Source organism: Anomaloglossus baeobatrachus, chromosome 3 (genome assembly GCF_048569485.1).
Source record: "Anomaloglossus baeobatrachus isolate aAnoBae1 chromosome 3, aAnoBae1.hap1, whole genome shotgun sequence".
Classification (NCBI taxonomy): Eukaryota; Metazoa; Chordata; class Amphibia; order Anura; family Aromobatidae; genus Anomaloglossus; species Anomaloglossus baeobatrachus.
In genome coordinates, this window is record NC_134355.1 from 491218754 (window position 1) to 491243607 (window position 24854).

A 24854-nucleotide genomic window follows, 5' to 3' on the forward strand; every position below is an offset into this window, starting at 1 on the left:
CACTGGTAGCTGGGTGGCGTAGGTCACCCGTACTTCAGTAGTAGTGCCTCCCGTTGCAGCGTCCCAGGTGGTTAGCCAGGTCACCTTAGCCGGACGTTCTGATCCTCCTGACGCGGCCGGGATATAGAGAGGGGACGCTTCTGTAGCAGCATGTTTGGGACGCCCTCGGCCCAGGTTAGCGCGGGCCATAGCGGTCACTATTTCCTGCTGTTGTCCGGAGGTCTCCATCTCGTGAGCTTGCGGCGTCTCTAGTAATGGCGGCGGGATCAGTGGAGAAGGAAGTGGAGGCGGGCTTATTTTTCCCGCTCTTGAGCAGACTCCACCCCCAATCTCCCACATCATATTGACCCCTCCGCGGCGGTTCTTCTTTTCCTTCAAAACACCGCCCACTGTACATGTTCTTCTGCGTGCCCTGGGACTGGCACCTCCCCTCTTTGGGCGGAGTACTCCGAACTTCTTTTTCTGCACCGGCCAGCCCCAGGCTCTTCTTTTGGCGCCAACTTTTCGCGCCCTTTCTTCGTCTTCACGGACGACGGCCATCTTGCTGCCATCTTGTGCCCGGTCCAACGCTGCAGGCACTGTATCTTCTTCCCACCAGGGGACTGGAAATCTTCTCTCATAGTCCGGATCCTGTGCCCCAGGCACCACTTAATCTCCGGCTTCTTGGGTCCCTGGCAGGGAATTCGCATCCTGCTGACTACGCCACATGTAGTGAGGGGCCAGGGGCGCCTCCGGCCTTGTAGTCGTGGCCTTTGTCAATTCAAGGCTCTCCCCTGACTCCATCACTACTTCAAGGTCGGGAGATGACTCGGTGGGGCAGAGTGCGGTGGTGCAACGATCATCCGGCGCAAAAACACGCTTCAGGCAGGGTTCAATGCAAATAAACGACATGTTTTATTTTCACACTTCTTCTCCTCCAGAAACAGTGCAGTTATTGATACCGGGTACACTTGCTTGAGCTGGGGGACAACCTGCCCTAACGCTCCCTCTGGTGGGGTGTGACCGGTTACTCCACTTCGCCGGGCTCCCACTAACAGCTACCCACAAGCCGGACCCACACCGGCTGCTTCACTTGCTGACGTATCGTCTCCTCCTGTCTTCTCCGGCGTCCCCGATCAAATCAGCTCCCACACTCTGCCCCCTAGTTGTTCACTCACTCCTCCCGGACCCGACTGCCCTTCTACCCTACACACACTTTTTATCTTCCCCTGGTTTCTGCCGGCTCCTCCTCTTTCCCTGTGGTGACAGCCGTCCCACCCGGCCACTAGGGGGTGCCCTAACACAATACAATATCAGTAAAACACTTTTATTAAAACAGCATTAACATTAACATTTCCGATAACTATGTCTCTCCTGTAGGGGTCTGCCCACCCACTACACTTGGACGGCTTCACTTTCAGGCCAAACACGGACAAGGCCTCAAACACCTCGGCCAGGTTCTCCAGGTTGTCCTCATAGGTCTTCGAGTAGACTATGACATCATCCAGGAACAATAACATTGTTTCAAAGTTTTTATGTCCTAGGCAGCACTCCATTAACCACTGGAACATCCCTGGTGTGTTGCAGAGCCTGAATGGCATGCAGTTAAACTCGCAGAGGCCCATGGGTGTCGTGAACGCGGTCTTCTCCTTGTCTGCCACGGGAACCTGCCAATACCCGCTGGTGAGATCTAAGGTGGAGAAATAATTAGCGGATTTCATGGCTGCTAGTGACTCCTCAATTCTGGGTAATGGGTAGACGTCCTTATGTGTAAGGCGGTTAACCTGCCTGTAATCAACACACATTCTCATTGTGCCACCCCTCTTTTTCACGAGAGCTAATGGAGCTGCCCAGGGGCTAGAACTATCTCTGATCATCCCAGCCTCCTTCATCTCTCATAATATCTCCTTAGCACGTTAGTAGTGAGCCAGGGGCACAGGGCGGTAATTATCTTTAATGGGGGGGTGGTCTCCAGTGGGGAGTTGATGTTTGACCCTTCTTACCTGCCCAAAATCTAGAGGGTGTTTGTTAAAGACCTGCTCATATTCTTGGACTACCCTGTAAACCCCATGCTTTTGGTGCGAAGGGGTGGAGTCAGTGCCTATGTGCAACTTTTGACACCAATCCTCCATTGCCTCTCGGCACCGTTTTCCTCCGCCTGGTCAGATGGAGTCAAGGATTCCACTGTCTCTATGGCGTTATTCTTGACAGTGAATAGCTTTGCCACAGTGGCATACTGGGGTAGTTTGACCTCTTTTTCCCCACAATTCAGAACACCTCTTTCTCCCCACAATTCAGAACACGGATGGGTACCCTTCCCTTGTGGACATCGACTACCACTTTGGCTGTCAGGACAGTGGACCTACTGTCTGAGTATACAGATTCTACTAGGGCCTGGTAATCTTGACCCCTCGGGTCTATTGCTGCCCGACACCAGATTAACATTTCACTTCTTGGAGGTAAAGGCCGCTTTACATGCAACGACATCGCTAACGAGATGTCGTTGGGGTCACAGAATTCATGACGCACATCCGGCCTCGTTAGCGACGTCGTTACGTGTGAAACGCACGAACGACCGTTAACGATCAAAATTACTTACCTAATCGTTGATCGTTGATGCATCATTCCTTTCCCGATTATCATTGCTGTTGCAGGACTCAGGTTGTTCGTCGTTCCTGCGGCAGCACAAATCGCCACGTGTAACACCGCAGGAACGAGGAACATCACCTTACCTGCGGCCGCCCGCAATGAGGAAGGGAGGAGGTGGGCGGGATGTTCGGGCTGCTCATCTCCGCCCCTCCACTTCTATTGGGCGGCCGCTTAGTGACGCCTCTGTGACGCTGAACGAACCGCCCCACTAGAAAGGAGGCGGTTTGCCAGCAACAGCGACGTCGCTAGGTAGGTAAGTATGTGTGACGGGGACGAACGATATTGTGCGCCTCGGGCAGCGATTTGCCCATGACGAACAAACGATGGGGGCGGGTGCGATTGGCAGCGACATCGCTAGCAATGTCGCTGTGTCTAAAGTGGCCCTATTGCAATGGGGAAGGGGTCACTTACCTTTGCACTGCCAATTTCACCCCCCAGACAGTTCTATTTGTTGCCTCTGCATCAGGGCATTAATTTCCTTTTGCAGAACACACTGCTGCCCACAGCTGGCAGTTTTGGCTACCTGTTGTAACAAAACAATTACTTCTGCAAAACAATTTTCTATTACATTGGTACCCATAGTCATCAGTGGATTATGTTCTCGACGATCAATATCCAAATTATCATTACTTGTGACTTTAATTCTACTCATCTCATCTTAATGGTCACCTCTTTATACCCCACTTGAGGCAAGGGCTGACGATTACTGGCGACTATGGTGAGGTCTTCATCTGGGCCATGGGTAATGTCATAATCAGCCCAGTATCTCTTGTAAAGGATATATGGGATCATTGTTACCTGGGATCCAGTGTCCTAGAAGGCGGTCATCGGGATGTCATTAAGCACGATATGAAGGACCAGTCATCCTTTCACATACTTGTCCCACCAAGTAGGTGGGTCGGATCTTCTTACACCTAAGGGATGGCCCCCTTGCCCCAGGTTCTGCCTGTTTAAAGGACAGTCTCATGCGTAGTTCCCCGTCTGGTGGCAGCGATGGCAAATTGGTTGCCCAGTTGAGTCATGGCAAATGACATGATATATTATGGCACAATGTATTCTGGCATGATAAATAATGGCACATGGTACCTTATATAATGGCACATCCCATGACGTTTTGTGGAACTCTTATTTCAGGGCAATCTCTTTCTTGGGCAATGATTGGCCTTTAAGTAATACATGCATGCTTGGATTTAAGAAAGCCCATTAATTATTTCACTTAGTTTTTTTTTTTGGAGGGGGGAGAGAGCCCATTCAGACTTTTACTATGGGGTCCCATGATTTCAATACATGCCCTTGGCTATTGACCTTAAGTGTTCTTTTAATGCATCTTGTGCTATTTTTTACCTCTCCAGTAGGGTTAGTCATCAACCTAGTTTCTGCATCTGCTAGGGACTGCATGGACAACCCTTTTAAGAAGTAAAAAGTTCATGACCCTCGTCTGTTAGCCCAAGGAGAGTGAAAAGGAGCTGCAAAGATCATTCTTTACTCAGGATTACATTGCAGGTTCATAAATTATACATTATTTAAATTGGTACTAAAGAAAGCTTAATTTCCAATGTGGTGGTAGGGAAGAACAGCTTAACAATTGCTCCCAGTTTCAAATTTCAGCTAATAGCTGGGGTCCAACTTAGGGACCTATGAAAAAAAGCCCATCCTATTTCTCTTATTACATGCACGAAAATAAAAATGATTACATTTTTGCTTGTATCTGTATATAATACATCTGCAGTGGTGAGCATATTGAACCTACCAGTAGTTTAGAGAATTTAATAATATTGGGCCATGAAAACGAAATGTTACTTTAACTCAAAATTGTTCTATTCAGCTCTATATCTCAAAATATCTAAAAAAATTAAAAACTTTACGACCCTCAGTACATGGCAATACAAGCAAAATGTATTTATTTATTTTTACAAATTTCTTATTATTTTTTTCATCACTCAAATAAAACATAAACTATGCATGTTTGGCATCACCATAATCATACTAACCTGGAGAATCATATTGCCAGGTCACTTTTACAATTAAATGAATGATGTAGATAAAAACAAAATTGCGGAATTGCGCTTTCTTTTGCTATTTTGCTATACTTGAAATTTTTTACCCACTTTGCAGTTCATCACATGATAAAATGGATAGTGTCATTCAAAGTTCAAGTTGAGTCATTCAAGAGGCTTTCAAGCTGCAGCAAAATATAACTGTAAAAAAAGGTTTTTGTTGAATCTCATGCAACACTCAAATAGTTAATGGATGGTGAGGAATTATTCTGTTACATTTGTGGTTGCTTTACAACATCCAATTATTAGTTCTTACTATATCATAACTATTCCAGAGCATCAAAAAGATTAAAATTAAAATGTACACAACTATTGCACCTATTTAGACAATGGACTTGTTTTTTCCATGAATACGGTATATTACATGCTATCACTTCTTCAGAATTTCTTATTAAGCCTGATATTCAGCTTTAAAACCTTTAATCAAACATTTCTCATTTGTGAAAAAAACAACAGATTTTGTGTCGCTATATTTTAGGAGTAATAAGTGTGCTATCCATGATAATACACCAATATCCGACACTTATTCTCACCTGTCCCCACCGCTGCTGTCCTTGGTGCTGATATCTCCCATAAAGCTGTCTCCAGCCGCCACTGTTTCCCCTCTGCAGCTACTTCCCGGTTGGCCGTGCATATGCATGAGCATAATTAGCTGGCCTGGTAGCAGAGACAGCAGTGGCTGAAGACAGCATCTCTGGAGATGGGTGAGTTTAAAAAGCTTTTTATTTTAAATGTATGTGTTTTTCTGGTACGTGTTTCATGGATCACACCACTGTGTGGTCTGTGGGACACCAGTGATACCAGAAAAAAATTGACTTGTCTCCATGCGGAGCACACGGATACACCGCATGGATACAGGTCAGTGAAAAATTACTGATGTGTGCGCAGATCCATTGATTTTAATGGGTCAGCGTATGTCCGTGATTCTGGTATGCATAAAAACTGCAACATACGTACCAAAATCACTGACGTGTGAAGGGGACCTTATGTGTACAGCAATGAAACGAATCCTGGCTGCATGATTGTTGCAGTCCAAAATCAGATGAGCCTAATCAACATTTCCCGTAAAATCAGTTGGCTGGTGCCCCATACATAAGACTGTCTTCCAATCCGAACGATATCGGCGGGTTCGGCCAAATTAGTCTAATGTGTATGGTGGGCCTTAAAAAGTGTCTGGGACATGACCGATGTTGTATATATATATAAGTTGTATATGTCTTTGCATTTATTCTAGGTACGTAAACTTGTGGATGTTACACCAGTTAAAGAACTGCTAGGTCAGAAATGGAATTCATTTGGCTATAAGACTTTTCTGGTGTGGATGCTCAGCTATCTTGCATACATGGTGATATTCACAACCGTCAGCCTCTATCGACCTTTGACGCCCTTGGCACCTGGAGAAGGGGATAATATAACTGTAATGAAACAAAGGGATATATGCGTAAGTTGTAAAAGATTTTGTTGAACTAATTATAACTAATTATTACATTAGAAGCCAATCTATTCCATACAATACATGTCTGCTCATGTAACACAATGCATTTCGTGTTCTTTAAGGAAGCCTATGAAAGTACAGAAGACTTTGTGAGACTGGCGGGGGAGATAATTACACTCTTTGGAGCGATCTTTATTCTTGTCAGTGAGGTATACTTCTGACTTCTTAATTGGCTATATATAGCAGCAAGACACAAGAGAAGTAAAAAATGTCAAGGTCCTATGAAGCCTCATTTCACGTTTTTACTTTTTCTTTTTTTTTCAGATCCCTTTGCTTATTAAATTAGGTCCTAAAAAATATATTGGAAATGCATCAACTGGTGGCCCTTTCTCCTTATTAATGTACGGTAACAGAAGACTCGTTTTTTCTAATGTTTACTACAATATGAGAGAGGATAGATTTTTATCGTAGGTACACTTAAACTCTGACAGACAGATTAAAAAAATCCAGAAAATCCCATTGTATGATTTTGAAATAATTAATTTGCATTTTATTGCATGAAACAAGCATTTGATACAATAGAAAAACAGAACTTAAGATTTGGTACAGAAACCTTTGTTTCCAGTTACAGAGGTCAGTGTTTACTGTAGTTCTTGACCAAGTTTGCACACACTGCAGCAGGGATTTTGTCCCACTCCTCCATACATATTCTTCTCCAGAACTTTCAGGTTTCAGGGCTGTCGCTGGACAAAATTGAGTTTCAGCTCAATTTTCTATTGGGTTCAGGTCTTTAGACTGGCTAGGCTACTCCAGGACCTTGAAATGCTTCTAAGGCTATGTGCGCACGTTGCGTACAGTCACTGCAGAAATTTCTGCAGCGATCTGAAGAGCACATGTGCTCTTTAAATCGCTGCAGAAATGTCCGTAGTGAAAAAAAAAAAAAAGCCGATTCCATGCGCTCTGCCTGCAGCTCCTGCCATAGACAGAGCAGGAGCTGCCGGCAAAGCGCACGGAAGAAGTGACATGTCACTTCTTAGAACGCAGTGCTTCGGCAGTAGCCGAAGCGCTGCGCTCTAAAACGCCACGTGCGCACGGCCCCTGCACAATCTCCATAGACTGTGCAGGGGACGCAGGACGCATGCAGTTATGCTGCGCTACAAAGCGCAGCGTAACTGCATGTATTTACGCAACGTGCGCACATAGCCTTAGGAAGCCACTCCTTAGTTGCCGTGGATGTGTGTTTCGGGTCATTATTATGCTGGAAGACCCAGCCATGACCCATCTTCAATGCTTTTACTGAGGGAAGGCAGTTGTTGGCTAAAATCTTGCGATACATGATCCCATCCAGCCTCCTTTCAATACGGTGCAGTCAAGCTGTCGCTTTTGCAGAAACGCACCCCAAAAGTATGATATTTCCATCCCAATGCTTCACGGTTTTTCCAATGTTCTTCGAGTTGTACTCATCCTTCTTCTTCCTCCAAACATGGCGAGTGCAGTTGATACCAAAAAGTTATATTTTGGGAAAAAAAATAATAAGTGAATTATGAAGTCTGTCATATGGGCAACATTCCAGTAATTTAATACATACAGTGTAAATTCAATACTCACAAGTGTGATAAGGAAAAATATATGACAGTATTTAGACATTACATTATCTTCTCTGTGAGTATTTAAAAATCAATAGAAAATGAGGTAAGAAAGTAATTACCAACATAGGGATACCGCCCTGGTGTTGGACCCTGTATGTTCGTAATTACATACTTTGGGATTAATCTGCAGGTTCATAGCGTTTGAAGCCTGCCCGGTGTCTGGTCATTGAACCCTGATGCCGGGAAGAAAGAAAGTTTAATCCTCCTGGCAGTGTTTGGGTTTCATTTATGGGAAGGCAATGGCGCGGCTTCATTCACTGCTCTGCTTACGGACAGCAGTGGTCATAACCATTTCCTCCCGGCAGCGGGGTTTGATGTGCAGGCGTCAGGCAGGTTTCAAACTTAATTTACCTGCAGATTAACCCCATATCTGCAGGCAAATGGCGTTTTTTACATGACAAGTTCCCTTTGATGTTGTTCTGTCTATAGGTAAAATACATATTATTAGATAGTCACAAGTCAGGTGATGTCAATTATACCATGATCTGATTGACAATTTTATTTTGCACTTCGGGAGGATATAAATGAAGTTTGCATTAAGTATCTACATTTCTGTTTGGCTTCAGTTACACCATTATAAGTGGATTTACGGAGATATTCGGAATATTTTCAGCTCCCGGTGAACAGTGCTGCAATACTGTCTAGCCAACTTCCCAATGAGTTTTCTGCGTAGCTTGCTGTGGTGCCAGCTTTACATAAAAAAGAAACATGTTTTATTCCAATCATCAAGGAGCATTATGTTTTTTCGAGCAAAACGAGCTATGTTTATCATCTCCCTTATGCGCGGGATTACCCATTCTGCTCGGCACATTCAAAGCAATGAAATGGAAATTCACACAACTCCTTTGTCTTTCAATCGAGTCGAAACCATTAACCCTAATAAAGCGCACGGTGTCTGCCAGCATCCGCAATCCAATTGATTACTATGTTAATCCAAAGTAACGCATCTCCTTTTGCTTATAAATATGTCAGAACGACAAGCTGTCTGGCACATTGTCATTGTGGCAAGTTTCTGTCACCGGAGCTTAATAGACTCCAAATTGACAGGCTGCGTTATGAATCGGCAGCCTGGGGGACTCAAAGGTCTTTAGGCCGCGGCCTGTTAGATTAATTTGTTTCCATCAGTTTTGATTAATTTATACAGCAATCCTGATATTGCAGCACATAAAGCACCATTCAAAACGGGAATCAGAAATAGATCAAATACATACATCTCCGGTCAATGGCTTTGTGTATTGCTATCTGATGCCTGCAGAATCATCCAGCCCAATAACTAAGTTCCTGTTTTCCATAGGGTGGGATATTCGCTGTTAATTTTCTCGGCAGCAATATTGCGAGTACTAGGACATGAGGGAGAAGCAATTCCACTTTCTCTGGCTTTAATAATTGGATGGTGCAATTCAATCTACTTTGCCAGAGGATTTAAAATGCTGGGCCAATTTTCAATAATGATTCAAAAGGTAAGGAGCTTGTATATGTAATGGAAACAGCAGAAAATAACGAATGTAACTCGTTTTCCTGGAAATAAACTGAATGGAGTTTCAAAATTGTCTGCATCATATATATGACTGTATACAATACACAGGAAATATATGGAACCATCTAGACAACAAGAGAATCAATTCACAGGAATACCACAGGGATCTGCTCGTCTTCTGCAGGAGTGATATGCTACTCTCCTACTGAAATCAAGGCCTTGGCTCATCATAGTATACTTATCAAGTTTAATTCATTTTTAAAGGGGTTGTCCAGTCTAAAATGACAAGTCTGCATTCAGCCTATGTGTCACTTTATGTAACTACAGACTTGTGAGTCCTCACATCACATGCACTGTGCCCTGAGGATCCTCTGGAGTCAGAGCCGGGAAGAGTGGTCATTTGGCAGCAAGTATGTGATGTGAAGACTCACAAGTCTGGAGTTAAGGGTACTTTACACGCTGCGACATCGCTAACGATATATCGTCGTGGTCACGTCATTAATGGCGCACATACGGCGCCGGTAGCAACATCGCAGCGTGTGACACCAAGGAGCGACGATCAACGATCGCAAAATTGTCCAAAAATGGTGATCGTTGACACATCGCTCCTTTCCTTAATATCGTTGCTGCCACAGGTACGATGTTGTTCGTCGTTCCTGCGGCAGCACACATCGCTATGTGTGACACCGCAGGAATGACGAACATCTCCTTACCTGCGTCCACCGGAAATGCGGAAGGAAGGAGGTGGGCGGGATGTTACGTCCCACTCATCTCCGCCCCTCTGCTTCTATTGGCCGGCCGCTTAATGACACCGCAGTAACGTCGCTATGACGCCGAACGCACCTCCCCCTTGAAGGAGGGATTGTTCGACTGTCATAGCGACATCGCTGCACAGGTATGTGCGTGTGACGCTGCCGTAGCGATAATGTTCGCTACGGCAGTGATCACCAAATGTCGCACGAGCGACAGGGGCGGGTGCTATGACGCTCGACATCACTAGCAAACGCTAGCGATGTCGCAGCGTCTAAAGCACCCTTTACATACAGTGACACAGAGTGACTGCAGACTTGTGAGTCCTCACATCACATGTACTGTGTGCTGTGAGGATTCTCTGGTGTCAGAGCCAGGAAGAGTGGTCACATGGCCGCGAGTATGTGATATTTGTAATCCCTGCCAGAATCAGACTAGAGGGCAGAGACCTTGCTCAATACATTTACATTGAGCGAGACCTCGACCATCTAGTTGGATTCTGGGCGAAAGTCTACATATCACAATTTGAAGCTAAATCACCGCTGTTCCTAACTCTGACACTGCAGAATCCTCACACTGCACAGTACATGTGATGGGAAAACTCACAAGCCTGCAGTCACATTGAGTGAGACATAGAGTGACTGCAGACGTGTGGATATAGAACAAACCCTTTAATCTTGTCTTGCACGTTGTTTTTTTCGTTATTATTGTCACTGGTATTTTTTTTAATATCTGTATAACAATATTACTCTAGAAAAATAAAAATAATGATTTCTCATTATTAATTTTCACTTGGATTCCACCAGTCTATAAATTCACAGACTGTCTACAAAAAAACAGGTACTGCTTTCTGCCTTTCAAAGTGTCCAGCCCAGAAAAGCACCGTTCGTGCCTTCTTTCCCCCCAAAGTTTGTACTGCGCATGCACCATAGGCTGTGCACAGTACAAGCACACTGACAAGGCAGGAGAAGGCGTCGACTAGTGGATGAAGAACTCCAGAGCATGGAGGATGGACAGACAGTGGTATAGTCTGTGTAGATATATCATAAGGTCCATGCAGCCTGGCAGTAGCACTGCAGGTCTCTTGAACTTCCTACACACACACACACACACACACAGACACATTTATGCTTAGAATACTTGGGGCTTGGTATATTCTATTATAACATAAACACACTACACACTATACACATGAACATATGCTGACATAAACACACGCATCACACCACTCTTGTGCCACTAAGGTTGGCATATTACTTCTTTTTTTGTGGGAGGGATTTTGAAGGTTTAATTTGAAAGTGGGGTCCATAAAGGGGCATAAAAATTTGGTGCTTTCTGTAAGCTTTGGCTACATTGTCCACAAAAAAAAATGTTGAGTAGTTTAGCAACCCTGATTTGCATATGTACCGCCCTGAGAGGGGCCGGGCCGCTTCCTCTTCTTGCTCGGGCCGAGCCGCTCGAGGTCCGGGCTCAGGTTCTCGGTGGTACGAGCGCCTCCAGACCGGGGGCCACGTCTCTCTTGTTAAGGGGAGGCGGTGGGGGGTGGTGGTTGTGTAACGGGTCGTGACGCCACCCACGGGTCGTGGTGACAGGAGACGCACCACCGCTGCGGCTGAAGTGATGGCGGGCTCGTCCAGGATCGGTGTTGCGGCCGCAGCCGAGATGTTAGCCCCTCCGTGGGTAGGGGCGGTGTGTCCCGGGGCCCGGTGGGGGACTGTAAGGGTTATTTGATGCTGTTGTCGGGGTGCAGGGCGCCGTGCAGCGGTGTAGTGTGTCGTGCCCGGATGGCACTGGTGTACTCACAATTAATTCACACTGAGTCACTGGTAAACCAAAGTTCGGGTCTGGTCAGTTCCAGTGGCCGGCTGCTGATGTCCCCCTGCGGGGTTGATGGTGGCCCCTTTTCCCATGCACCTCTAGATGTTGTGTTTCAGCTCCCCCCTGCCTGAACAGTGGTAGCCCGCTCCCCGGCGTTGAGATGCCAGAGGAGCCCTTGGTTACCCGCAGGCGCTGGCCCGTCGGGTGTTTGGCCCTTGGCGGTGGCGCTCACCCGGTCTCGGTGGGCTTTTGCCCTCTTTCGGGACTTTAGTTGTTGATGAACCCCTGAGGTCCGGCCAGCAATTAGTCAATTTGCCTATACTCAGTGGCTTCTAAGCTAGAACGGGGTCTGAGTACCCTCCTTTTGGTGCTCCGGTACACGTTTGACTCCCCGGTTCGGGACCAAGCGGGCTCCAACCCAGGCCCGGTCCGTACGGTTCCGCCGGTTGCTGTACCGGTACTCCTGCAGACGACCACCACCGTCTGCCTGCCTGACATTCTCCAAGGGGCCCAGGCTCCTACCCGGGTTCCTGACAGCTGCTCCACTACCACTCAATGTCACTGTACAAACTAATCTGCTTGAACTTCCTGCCCCAGGACAGTAGTCTCCTCGGTGGGCGTGTCTTTCTGCCTGACTCCGCCCACCTGGTGTGCTCTACTAGCCCTGAGGGAGGCATCAGGTCTCCCTTTCGGGTGACATGTGTGTGACCTCACAGGGGGCGGGGGGTGTGTGTATGTGGCTGATGTAATTACCTGTGACTCCTGGGGTCCAGGGCGTCACACATATACAATGTTTTAATGGATAAGCTTACATAATCATTCAAATAATGTTACGATATTATACTTTCAGTGCTGCTAAAGATCACATGAAAAAGTCAACCCAGCAATAGTTGACTAATCCCAATCCCTCACCAATTTACCATATATATGTAACACCCTGGGGTCAAAGGGGTTAATTCATCTCGTGGCCAGGTCGGGGATGCAGATTCTCTGCGCCGTCATGGAGTGGCCGGCCTGGTATCATGACTCCAAGGCGTACAGGGATGGGGAGGTGAGGGTGATGGGAAGTATGGAGGTGGTGCAGGATGGGGTTGACGGTGAGGAAGGTCTCTTTAGATCATGACGCTACCTGCGGTACGTGGCCAAGTTATAGCCGCCGCTGCTGTCGCTGTCCTCTGGGGAAGATGTCACTACAGCTAGGGTGGTCTTGCTTCCCGAAGGTGAAGCTAAGCCCCAGGGATACGATGATGGTAGAATGCGGTAATACGTTGGGGGTGCAGGGCTAAGGGCGACGACAAGAACTGGATGACATAGGTTGGAGTCTCCTTTTACCTTTTACAGACACTCGGTGTAGTCCAGGAATTAGTGGCCCGGTCAGCCTGGAAGCAGCAGGGAGGGGTTTCTCTCTGCCTGGTAGTTGTAAGCCTCCTTCTGTGTGCAGGTGTAGGTCGCTGTGGCCTGAAGCTGCACAGTTTTCCTCTTCTATGTGTGTCTGTATCTTCCGTCTGACGGGTAGCACGAGCCGGTACTGGGGACCACTCTGTAGCAGTGACCCCGGGTTCTTTCTTGCCACTTCGCCTCCGGATTTCAGATGGGCCAGAAGAGATAGAATTTTCTGTCTTCTCGCTTTACTACTGGGCCGTTAGCACCCAGTTGTCTGGGATGCCGATATCCCGCTCTATGCACTTGGTCCTGGAGAGCTGGGTAGCAGCTCTCAGACAGCGACCATTCTCTTTGCTCTGTACTACTGTTCTGAGGTCTGGCTTCCTGTTACTCCCTAATCCCTCCTCTAAGTCAGTATGTCCAGAGAGGCTCCCTTCAACACAGGTTATCAGCTCCCCCTTGTATGTTAGTATACCTGGCAGAGATTTCCTCACTGTTTCCAAGCATGGCATTGCTCTCAGTGATGAGAACAAAACCACTGTGGCTCCCAGGACCACTGGGGTGCCACATATATAGCTCCTCATACCCCTTGGGTCAGAAACATTTTGTTGAGACCGACTGACTGATGGATAATGTGTGGAATACCTCAACTATTAATTCAAGATTTCAGACCTTTGTTCTCAGAGGAGATGAGCTTCTGGCTCATCTATATGTATGGTGTGGCCAGAAGAAAGAGCATTCATCTACCATGTTTAGTTGAAAGATCTCTAAGGTGTATGACTTGATTAGGAATCTTAAATTGTAAGGTCTCTGTGCTCCATTCATACTCCAGTTGTAACAAATAGCTTCTACTTATCTATTTATTTTGCCATCAATAACCTATATCTGGTACACAAATTTGGAGCATCATGTATACACCAGACTGGCAGACATTGCAGAAAAGCCAAGAAGAACCTGTATAACCATAATGCATCTCTAGACCCTATGTGACAAAGTGACCAAAGAGAGTTCTCCATAACTTCCAAAATTGATGCTATAACTGCAACTGTTTCTCCAAATTTAGGAAGGGCAACTTCATAGTATAAATAATTTCTCAAAAAAAAGTAAAATTCTTTGTAGAACATTTAATAAAATGTAATGTTTTAATATTTAGGATTAAAGGCTAAAAATAATTTTAATTAAAAAAAAATTGACTTGGCAAATGTTAGTCTTGGCTTTCCTATTTACAGACTAAAGCCCTAAAAAATATTTCTCCTTAGTCAACTAATGAGGATAATCCAATAGTAACAGCTTGTTTGCTTAGTCTTGAAGTTTACTGGCACAGTCTTATTTTTACATCTTCCTTCTTGCAGATAATCTTTGCGGATCTTCTGTGTTGGTTCTGCTTAGTGTTCATTATTATAATCGGATTTAGCTCTGGTAAGGGATGACTGGTTTTATACTTAATATACTTTATTTCAATGTGAAACTTTGATATGATTTACTATTTCACTTATACCAGACATGGAGTAGAGAAGAGGTAGAATAGGAATACTGTATTGTTACAATTGTGTACACAACAAATAGCAGATATTATTTATCTAGTACTAATTAGATAAAAATTGTCACTTACATATATTTTGATAAATTAATTAGAGCATTTTAGTTTTATTCTTTTTTACCCATGTGCCAATAATGTTTATAGGCAAACAATACAGAGAGTAGAAGCCTGCTAGATAAGCACCTGCAGGACTGAGCTGGAATTCTGAACTATTAAAAGTCTGTCAACAGGTTTTTACCACCTCATTTGAGAGCAGCATGATGTAGGCAAAGAGACTCTGAATCCAACAGTGTATCACTTAGATTACTGGCTGCAGCCATTCTGACACAATCAGAATTTTTAGATTTAGCAATGCAGGAGAGCTGAGAGAGCTGTCTCCACCCACATCAGGTTCACAATAGAGACTGAGCATTGACAGTGAGGTGTCAATCACAGCACTGCCCTTCATGTGACATTGAACTTTGGGCAAGGAGAAGTCCTGATACTTAAACAAACATTGCAAAAAACAACAGATCTGACCTTGACAAGACAGGCATCCCTGAATTCTATGTTTTAATCCCAGCATGCTTTTTTCAGATTACATGGCAAAAACCTGCTGACAGATTCCATTTACCTCTCTTTCAATTAAAATGGAAATGCTAAAGTATATGACCTAACACCATTTTCCAGACTTGCCCAGTGTGTCTGCCGGTAAAGGTGAGAAAGATTCAGCCTTCCTCAGTAAAGTATTCTCATAAATTAAACTTTGTAAATTATTTTACAGTTGTATACTTAAAGTCTATACGTCATTTTAATTTTTATTTCATAAATCAACAGTACACATGAAAATAAGCAACTTTGTAATAAATCTTAGTCAAATTTGCATTCAGTGAAGCCTTTCCCATTACTGAGATAGGACATAGTAGTTGCTATGGATACAATTTTATGTAGATAGAGTAGGTAGGAGGGGTGGAGCTCTCTCTAGCTCCTCCCTCTGCCACTAGCTCCTACCACTTCTACCTACATAGAATCTCATCAGTACTAACTGCCATGTCCTATCACTGTAAGGGGAAAGTCTTCACTGAATATAGTTTTCACCTCAGAAGTGAGAATTTTGATAATGACTGATCAATTCTGGCAGACAAAGAAAGAAATTTGTCTAATAAGATATATTACAAAGTTGTTTATTTTCATGTGCCCTACTGATTTATGAAATAAAAATTAAAACTATAGTTACGCTTTATTAATCAAATTCTAATATATCTCAGAGGTATCATTAAAGGAGCTGGTCAAACTTTTAAAAAAAATGGTACCAGCGGGTCCCTGCTAAATTTAAAAAAAAAAAACAACTCAGATCCGGTCCGGAATCTGTTACGCATAAGAGTCTATGGGGACCAGAATCCAGAGATTAAAAGCGTTGATGGAAGGGATAGGGGGGTAGAAGCACGCACAGTGTACTCACCGAGGCTGTGTGGGATCTCTGAAGCAGCGATATCCACTGTCCAGGCTAGCACAGGGGTGGATATCGCTGCTTCAGAGATCCCACACAGATTGTGTCAACTCACTAGCGATTTACAAATATACAGCGGTGGATACCGCTTTCAATAGAGGCTTTTCTTGCAGCACATATCTAGTCATTGACAAAGGCCATGTTCTGGGCCGAAACGTCTGATGCACTAAGACTGAATGTTTAATAAATTTTCCAAGTTTTTCACTTTAATCTGGGAGTGCCTCTTCTCTATTATCAGGCCTAATCATTAGCAGTACTGTGTGTAATTTTGCATGTATTTTATTTGGCCTTATAACCATTTAATAAGTATTTATCAGTTGAATGTGGTTTCCCAAGATTGACAAAAATTAGGCTAAAGGGAGTAAATGAACAGAAAAACATTACTTACAGTTTATCACAAAAGTGTGTACACCCCTCACATTGTTGTAAATATTTTATTATATATTTTTATGAGACAACACTTCAGATACTTCACTTTGATACAATGTAAAGTAGTCAGTGTACATCTTGTACAACAGTGTAAATTTGGTGTGCCCTCTAAAGAACTTAACACACAGCCATTAATATCTAAACCACTGGCAATGAGTCGCCCACCACAGCGCTGCAGCGCTCGCTTGCGGGGACTTCTCTGTAGGGATCTTTCTGGCAGCAGGTATGCCAGGTTCACTTTCATAGGAGTCGTGACGCCACTCTCGGCTTTGCGGTCAGGGTGAGGGGTGACCACCACTGCAGTTTAGCAAGCGTCTGGGGCTGATGTTATTTGCAGTTATATAGTGTGGCCTCCCGAGAGTGAGGCTGACCCAAGGAGCTCGGGTATATATGTGTGGAACCACAGGTCGCAGAATGACTCAAACACAGTCCAGAATGTCTTTCACGGTTTTTACTCACCTTCAGTTGTTTTCTGGGAGGTACCCGGGTGATACTGAGACAGACCAGAGAGAACCAGGTATCCTTCAGGCTGAAATAGAGGTGACTGCAAGCTCGCCCTCCTAGCACTTCTTGTTTCGGATAACCTCCGACTTGAAGTATATGGGATTCATCCAGGGAAGTCGCATCTGCCTTTTCTCCCCTTTCTGGCCCGTTTGCTGGTAGCGTTGACCAAGTAAAGATGGCTTCTTGCCCTATCTCACTTATGGGCCCCCTCATTGATGCTGATGCTGCGGACTGTGTGTTTGGTGAGACACTTGGAGTACCCTCACTGGCAGGTTTAGCAGGTAGTTAAACCTGAGCCTACTTCGGGAACCTGTTTCCCCTGCGTGCCTGGTCTACCAGAAAATCCCCGTACTCAACTACCTCACTTCTTTCCTGAGGTGTCTTTCAGACTGACTGTGTGGCAACCGAACTCCCCCACAAACAGCCACTACACTTGCAGGGTCTGACTAGCGTGTCTGCGTGCCTGCTCTCCACTTCAGACTCGGCTTGTGAGTCCTCTTCTACTGCTTCTCTCTCACTCACTACGGCTGCTCAACTCCTTCTCCACCGCACCACTAGCTGAGAAGTGGAAGCCACGCCCCCTCCTGGGTCTGCCCAGGGGTCCCCTCTAGGGTGTGTGTGAGACCTGGTTAAAGTGTGTCTGTGTGTCCACACCCTGTTCAGCCTTTGGGATTACCTGTTTGCACTCACCCCGCATGGGTGCAGTACTCAGTGGTGCCTGACCAGGTCAGGGGGCCACATTCCCCCTTAGTTATTATCAACACGTCCTCGGGCTGCAAAGACAATAAAATTTCTTTAATACAACAGTTCCCACACAGGGAAGTCATTCACATAAAACATCGTAAAACATTATAAAACATACCAGGTACCATTTTTCACCACCCTCCTCCCACAAGTCTGTAACCCACCCAAAAACCTCTCAGAAGGCAGGTCACCGGTCATTTTGGTAACCAGGTCTGGGTCAGCTCTATCCCAGCCTTTCCTCCAACCTTCCTATTCTGGGGTTGGTAGTTAAAGGTAGGCCCCATTAACAGGCGTGCCCGCTTCCGCGTGGTGGAGAGCCAGGCCCCATAAACAGGCGTGCTCCCTTGTTGTTGGCGAGCCAGGCCCCATAAACAGGCGTGCTCTTGGCTTTTGGACAGCAGGCGCCATCAACAGGCGTGCTTCCTGGTGGTGCAGAGCCAGGCCCCATAAACAGGCGTGCTCTGGGCTGGTACCACTGGGGTAACTTTTTACACTGCGAGAGTTTGTGGTTATAGCCAGTTCATAATCTTATGGTCCATTGTTAAAGTGCACAAAAACCAGGTGCGTAAAACATGTGGGTATCAAAACAGTTCTCACAAGAGTCTTTGTGGGCACATTCTTGAACAGGTAACGTTGCTTTAACTTTCAGAACATTTCCCGGAAACTCTTTCTATTGCAGGACTTAGATGGACTTCCTTCTCTCACTGGTGCTTGGCACTGCAGTGCTCTGTTCCTGGGAAGTAGTGTCTTGGATGCTTTGGACTGTAACTTGTGTTGCATCTTCAGTAGCACCTCGAGTGTCACCTTGTGCTTCACCTGCTGTGGTAACTTCATGAACACCTTGAGCTTCTGTATCTTTTGCGTCTGTATCTAGAGCATCCCCTGGTGGCGGTGACTTTGGGGACCTGGTGGAAGCTGCAGGGCTGTAGCTTGAGCTCTTTGGGCAGGGCACCATATTCAGGGCAAACCAACCTCTTTCACCCATGTGCCTGGTGTACTCAACGACGTCTCCCATATAGAGGTCTCGATCCGGGTGTCCTCTTGGCAGGTGCAACTGGACAACTCTCCTGGAGACAAAGATGCCTTCCTTGACGCCAGCCTCCACAATAAAGCGGTAGCCTGTGCGTAGATTAAACTCTTCGACTACCCCACGGTGGAGAGGACCTCTGACCTGGAACCCGGTCTGCCGCAGGGACTTCTTCTCTTGCAAACCCCTGGCCTCCACTCTTTCTTTTTCTGCGGTATGCAGCACAAGGGGGTGTCTTGCCTTTGCACGCCACTGTCCTCTGCGGGCTGGCCTCCTTATCACCATCACCTGGTCGTCTGCAGGTTCCCAGGTCACATGCATGCTGGGCATAAAGATGGCCAGTTCTTCCTCGGCAGGGGGTGTTGTAATCTCTTTCCATCATTGGGGGGGCGACAGCGCGACCTCAGGGCCTCCCTTACACACAAAGGGTGCTGCGTCCTCCTCCGACTGCTCTGGCAGCGGCTTCGGGGAAGAGCTCTCATCTGCTGGCCAGGGTGGTGGTGGACTCCTCCCTAGCATAGAGGTTGCTGGGACCGCTCCAGGTCCAGATAACTGCCTGGGGACCAGGTACATGTCCACCAGGTGGGCTGGGAACTGGGTTTTTAAGTCCCTTTTAAGTCGAGCTGCCTCTTTGGTCGCTTCTGGCAGGAACCTATGGGCGGCATCCCCAGTCAGCGACTGGGGTGCTGTGACCGCTTCTGGTCTGCAGGTAGGGGTAGAAGACGTTGCGGCCTGGTCTGGTCTGGCTGGACGCGGCGTTGCTGCGGCCTGGTCTGGTCTGGCCGGACGCGGCGTTGCTGCGGCCTGGTCTGGTCTGGCCGTCGGCAGAGTTCGGGACGTCGCAGCAGGGATCACAGCAGGGATTGCATCCGATGTCGCAGCAGGGTTCGCTTCAGCCTCCAGTAACAGCGCCGGCAGGGTCAGCACACCCGATCGGGCAGGGGCAGCATGTGACTTACCCTGGGTTAGGCCAGACATCTCTCGCAGCAGGGCAGCCATCACCGGTGACGACTCCAGTTCGGTGTGGGCGGCACCTCCACGCGGGCCTCGCCGCACCAGCATCTACAGATTCCTTATGGCCAGCAACGTCTCCTTCCTCCACATGGCGATCTCCCGCCTGCTCCGCTCCTTCATTCTGTCGGCCATTCTCCTGACTTTAGCCTCTAGCTCAGCGGCGGTCATCGCCTGGTCCAGCCCGGCTCCTCGCGGACGCTCGGCGATGGCTCCATTCTGCCTTGCAGACTGCTCAACCAGGTTCTCTCTCCACACCCTCTCAGTTTCGTTTCCTACACCCGACTGTGACATTCCTGACGTTCAGGGTCTGATCCCCCCGCATCACTTGTTCTCCCGGAGCTAGAACGCTCCAGGGGTTCTAGGATAGCCACACCCCTTTGTGGGCGGTTACTTCTTTTTGCGCAGGGCTGTTGTTTCTTTGGCGCGCTTTCTGAGGTGGCAATATGGCGGCATTTCAAACGGACCTCCAATTCGCACGGTCACCTGTCTTAACAGGTCTAGTCCTTATCCTGTTCGTGACACAAGAATGAGTCGCCCACCACAGCGCTGCAGCGCTCGCCTGCGGGGACTTCTCTGTAGGGATCCTTCTGGCAACAGGTATGTCAGGTTCACTTTCATAGGAGTCATGATGCCACTCTCTGTTTTGCGGTCAGGGTGAGGGATGACCGCCACTGCAGTTTAGCGTGTGTCTGGGGCTGATGGTATTTGCAGTTAGATGCTGTGGCCTCCCGAGAGTGAGGCTGGCCCCAGGGGCTCGGGCATATATGTGTGGAACCACAGGTCGCAGAATAACTCAAACACAGTCCAGAATGTCTTTCACGGTTTTTATTCACCTTCAGTTGTTTTCTGGGAGGTACCCGGGCGATACTGAGACAGACCAGAGAGAACCAGGTATCCTTCAGGCTGAAATAGAGGTGACTGCAAGCTCGCCCTCCTAGCACTTCTTGTTTCAGATAACCCCCCGACTTGAAGTATATGGGATTCATCCAGGGAAGTCGCATCTGCCTTTTCTCCCCTTTCTGGCCCGTTTGCTTCACAGTTTCACAGTTTTTAAGGTTGAAGGGAGACTCTAAGTCCATCTAGTTCAACCCGTAGCCCAACATGTTGATCCAGAGGAAGGCAAAAAAACCCCAATGTGTCAAATAAGCTCCAATGGGGGAAAAAATTCCTTCCTGACTCCACATACGGCAATCAGACTAGTTCCCTGGATCAACACCCTGTCATAAAATCCAATATACATAACTGGTAATATTATATTTTTCAATTAATGCGATCAGGCTCTGCTTAAATTTTACTTGTGAATCCCTCAATACAACATCATACGGCAGAGAGCTCCATAGTCTCACTGCTCGTACAGTAAAGAGTCCTCATCTGTGATTATGATTAAACATTCTTTCCTCAAGACGTAGCGGATGCCCCCGTGTTCCAGTCGCAGGCCTAGGTGTAAAGAGATCTTTGGAAAGGTCTCTGTACTGTCCCCTCATATATTTATACATTGTGATTAGATCCCCCTAAGCCTTTGTTTTTCCTAACTAACTAACCCCAAGTTTAATAACCTGTCTTGGTATTGCAGCCCACCCATTCCTCTAATAATCTTGGTCGCTCTTCTATCTACCTGTAAGATTATGCTATTTATAACCTTCTATACTTTTGCTAACAAGAAATGCATCCATTCCTCTCTTAAATTCATTCAGTGAGTTGGCCATCACCACTTCCTCAGGAAGAGAGTTCCAGAGCCTCACTGCTCTTACCGTGAAGAACCCTCTTCTATGCTGATGTAGGAATTTTCTTTCCTCCAATCGAAAAGAATGCCCCCTTGTTCTTGTCATAGTCCTTGGTACAAACAGATCATGGGAGAGATCTCTATATGGCCCTCTGATATATTTGTACATATTTATTAGGTCTCCCCTAAGTCTTCTCTTTTCTAGAGTAAATAGACCTAATTTTGATAACCTTTCCGTGTATTGTAATGCACCCATTCCATTTATTATTTTAGTAGCCCGCCTCTGAACCCTTTCAAGTTCAGTAATGTCTTTCTTCAGCACCGGCGCCCAAAATTGCACACAATACTCCAAGTGTGGTCTGACTAGTGATTTGTACAGAGGGAGAATGATGTTTTCATCTCGTGCCCCCAGACCTCTTCTAATGCATCCCATCACCCTATTTGCTTTGGTGGCTGCTGCCTGACACTGGGCACTCCAATTTAGATTCTTATTCACTAAGATGCCTAAGTCTTTTTCCATGTCTGATTTCCCCAGCAGTTTCCCATTTAGTAAGTAATCGTAGCATCTGTTTCTCCTTCCCATGTGCATAACCTTACACTTATCTGTGTTAAACCTCATTTGCCATTTTTCAGCCCAATTCTCCAATTTACTCAAGTCCATCTGTAGTTGCAAACTGTCCTCCTTTGTGTTAACTACCTTACATAGTTTTGTATCATCTGCAAATACTGATATTTTACTCTGTAAACCATCCACCAGATCATTAATAAATATATTAAATAGTAGGGGGCCCAATACAGACCCCTGTGGCACCCCACTAGTAACCCTGGCCCAATCTGAGTATGCACCATTAATAACCACTCTTTGTTTTCTACCACTAAGCCAGCTACCTACCCATCTACACACATTTTCCCCGAGCCCAAGCTTTCTCATTTTACTTAGCAGTCTTTTATGTGGGACAGTGTCAAATGCTTTACCGAAGTCGAGATAAATGACATCCAATGATTCTCCTCGGTCCATGTGAGAGCTTACATCCTCATAGAAGCTGATCAGGTTAGTTTGACAGGAGCGATCCTTCATAAATCCATGTTGATATGGAGTTAAACAGTTATTAACATTGAGACATTCCATAATAGTATCCCTTAAAAACCCTTCAAACATTTTACCCACAACAGATGTTAAGCTTACCGGCCTATAGTTTCCAGGTTCCCTTTTGCACCCTTTTTTGAATATTGGTACCACATTTGCTAGCCGCCAATCCAGTGGAACAGACCCAGTTTCTATAGAGTCTTTAAATAAAAGGAATAGAGGCCTGTCTATCACATTACTTAACTCCCTTAATACCCGAGGGTGAATGCCATCAGGGCCTGGTGATTTGTCAATTTTAATGTTACTAAGTCGGTTCTGCACTTCTTCCTGGGTTAGGCAGGTCATACTTAATGGGGCATTTACATGATCACTCTGCATTTCCCCTGGCATATGCTTTTCCTGTGTGAACACAGTTGAGAAAAAAGTATTTAAAACATTTGCTTTTCCCACATCGCTTTCTATGATTTTACCCTCATTATTCTTTAAAGGGCCAACACCATCAATTTTAATCTTTTTTCTGTTTATATAATTAAAGAATAGTTTGGGATTTGTTTTGCTTTCCTTAGCAATGAGTCTCTCAGTTTCTACTTTTGCTAAATATATTTGTTTTTTACATATTTTATTTTTTTCTCTATATATTTTTAATGCTTCCTCGCTGCCTTCTTGTTTTAGCTTTTTAAATGCCTTTTTCTTATTATTCATTGCCCCTTTTACATCCTTATTAAGCCACATTGGTTTTCTCCTGTTCCTAGCCCTTTTATTTCTGTATGGTATGGCTAGCTCGCAGTGGGTGTTTAATACCGATTTAAAAATTTCCCACTTATTTTCTGTGCTCCCATTTTTGAGGACATTGTCCCAATCAATTTGGCGAAGGTCTTCTCTAAGTTGATCAAACTTTGCTTTCCTGAAATTCAGCGTTTTTGTAACCCCCCTCCAAGGCACCTTACTAAAGGACAAGTGGAATTGTATTATATTGTGGTCACTATTCCCTAGGTGCCCATCCACTCGTATGTCTGTTATTCTATCTGGCCTGTTGCTTAAAATTAAGTCCAGAAGGGCTGCCCCTCTAGTTGGGCCCGGCACAAGTTGGGACAGATAATTATCCTTAGTTACTGACAGAAACCGGTTTCCTTTCTGAGATACACAGGTTTCAGTTTCCCAGTCTATATCGGGGTAATTGAAGTCCCCCATAATAATCACCTCATTGTGATTTGCTGCTTTGTCTATTTGTTTCAATAATACATTTTCAGTGGTTTCTGTTATATTTGGTGGCTTATAACAAACCCCTATGAGTATTTTATTAGTTTTCCCTCCTTGTATCTCCACCCATAGAGATTCCACCTCTTCATTTCCCTCTTGAATATCTTCTCTTAGTCTGGGCTTTAAACTGGACTTTATATATAGACAGACTCCACCCCCTTTCCTTTTTTTACGATCCCTCCTAAACAATTCATATCCTTGCAGGTTAGCCGCCCAGTCATAACTATCATCTAACCATGTCTCAGTTATTCCTACTATGTCGTATTTCTCCTCATACATTACCAGCTCCAGTTCCTCCATCTTATTGGTCAGGCTTCTTGCATTGGTCAGCATGCAGGAAAGAAGTTTTGCTCCCCTTTTCTCAGCTTCCTTCTTAGTACCCTGTCTTGGGTCCTCTTTACGGCATCTAGTATCCTTGATTAGTTTGTCCTTCTGCTGCATGTTCTTGTCTGCTGTTTTTTCTCCCATCCCCTCTTCTTCTAGTTTAAAGCCCTCCTGATGAGTGTGGCAAGCCTTCTGGCGAACGTGTGTTTCCCAGGTTTTGTGAGGTGTATCCCGTCTCTTGCGAGAAGTCCATCGTAGAGGTAATTCACTCCATGGTCTAAGAATCCAAATCCTTGCTGCCTGCACCACCGTCGTAGCCAGTTGTTCAAATCTAGTATCCTATTCCATCTTCTGACACCATGGCCATCGACTGGGAGGATTGATGAGAAAACAACCTGTACGTTCCGTTCCTTTATTTTCTTCCCCAGAATTTCAAAGTCTTCACAAATAGTTGGCAGATCATTTCTTGCCGTGTCGTTTGTTCCTACATGTATCAATAGGAACGGGTATTCGTCC

The 24854-nt window shown here is 45.8% G+C and overlaps 1 pseudogene; it reads left to right on the plus strand.

Annotated features, from left to right (window-relative positions):
- Window positions 1-24854, plus strand: part of LOC142295458 (transient receptor potential cation channel subfamily V member 6-like) — a 157447-nt pseudogene that overhangs the window by 119618 nt on the left and 12975 nt on the right.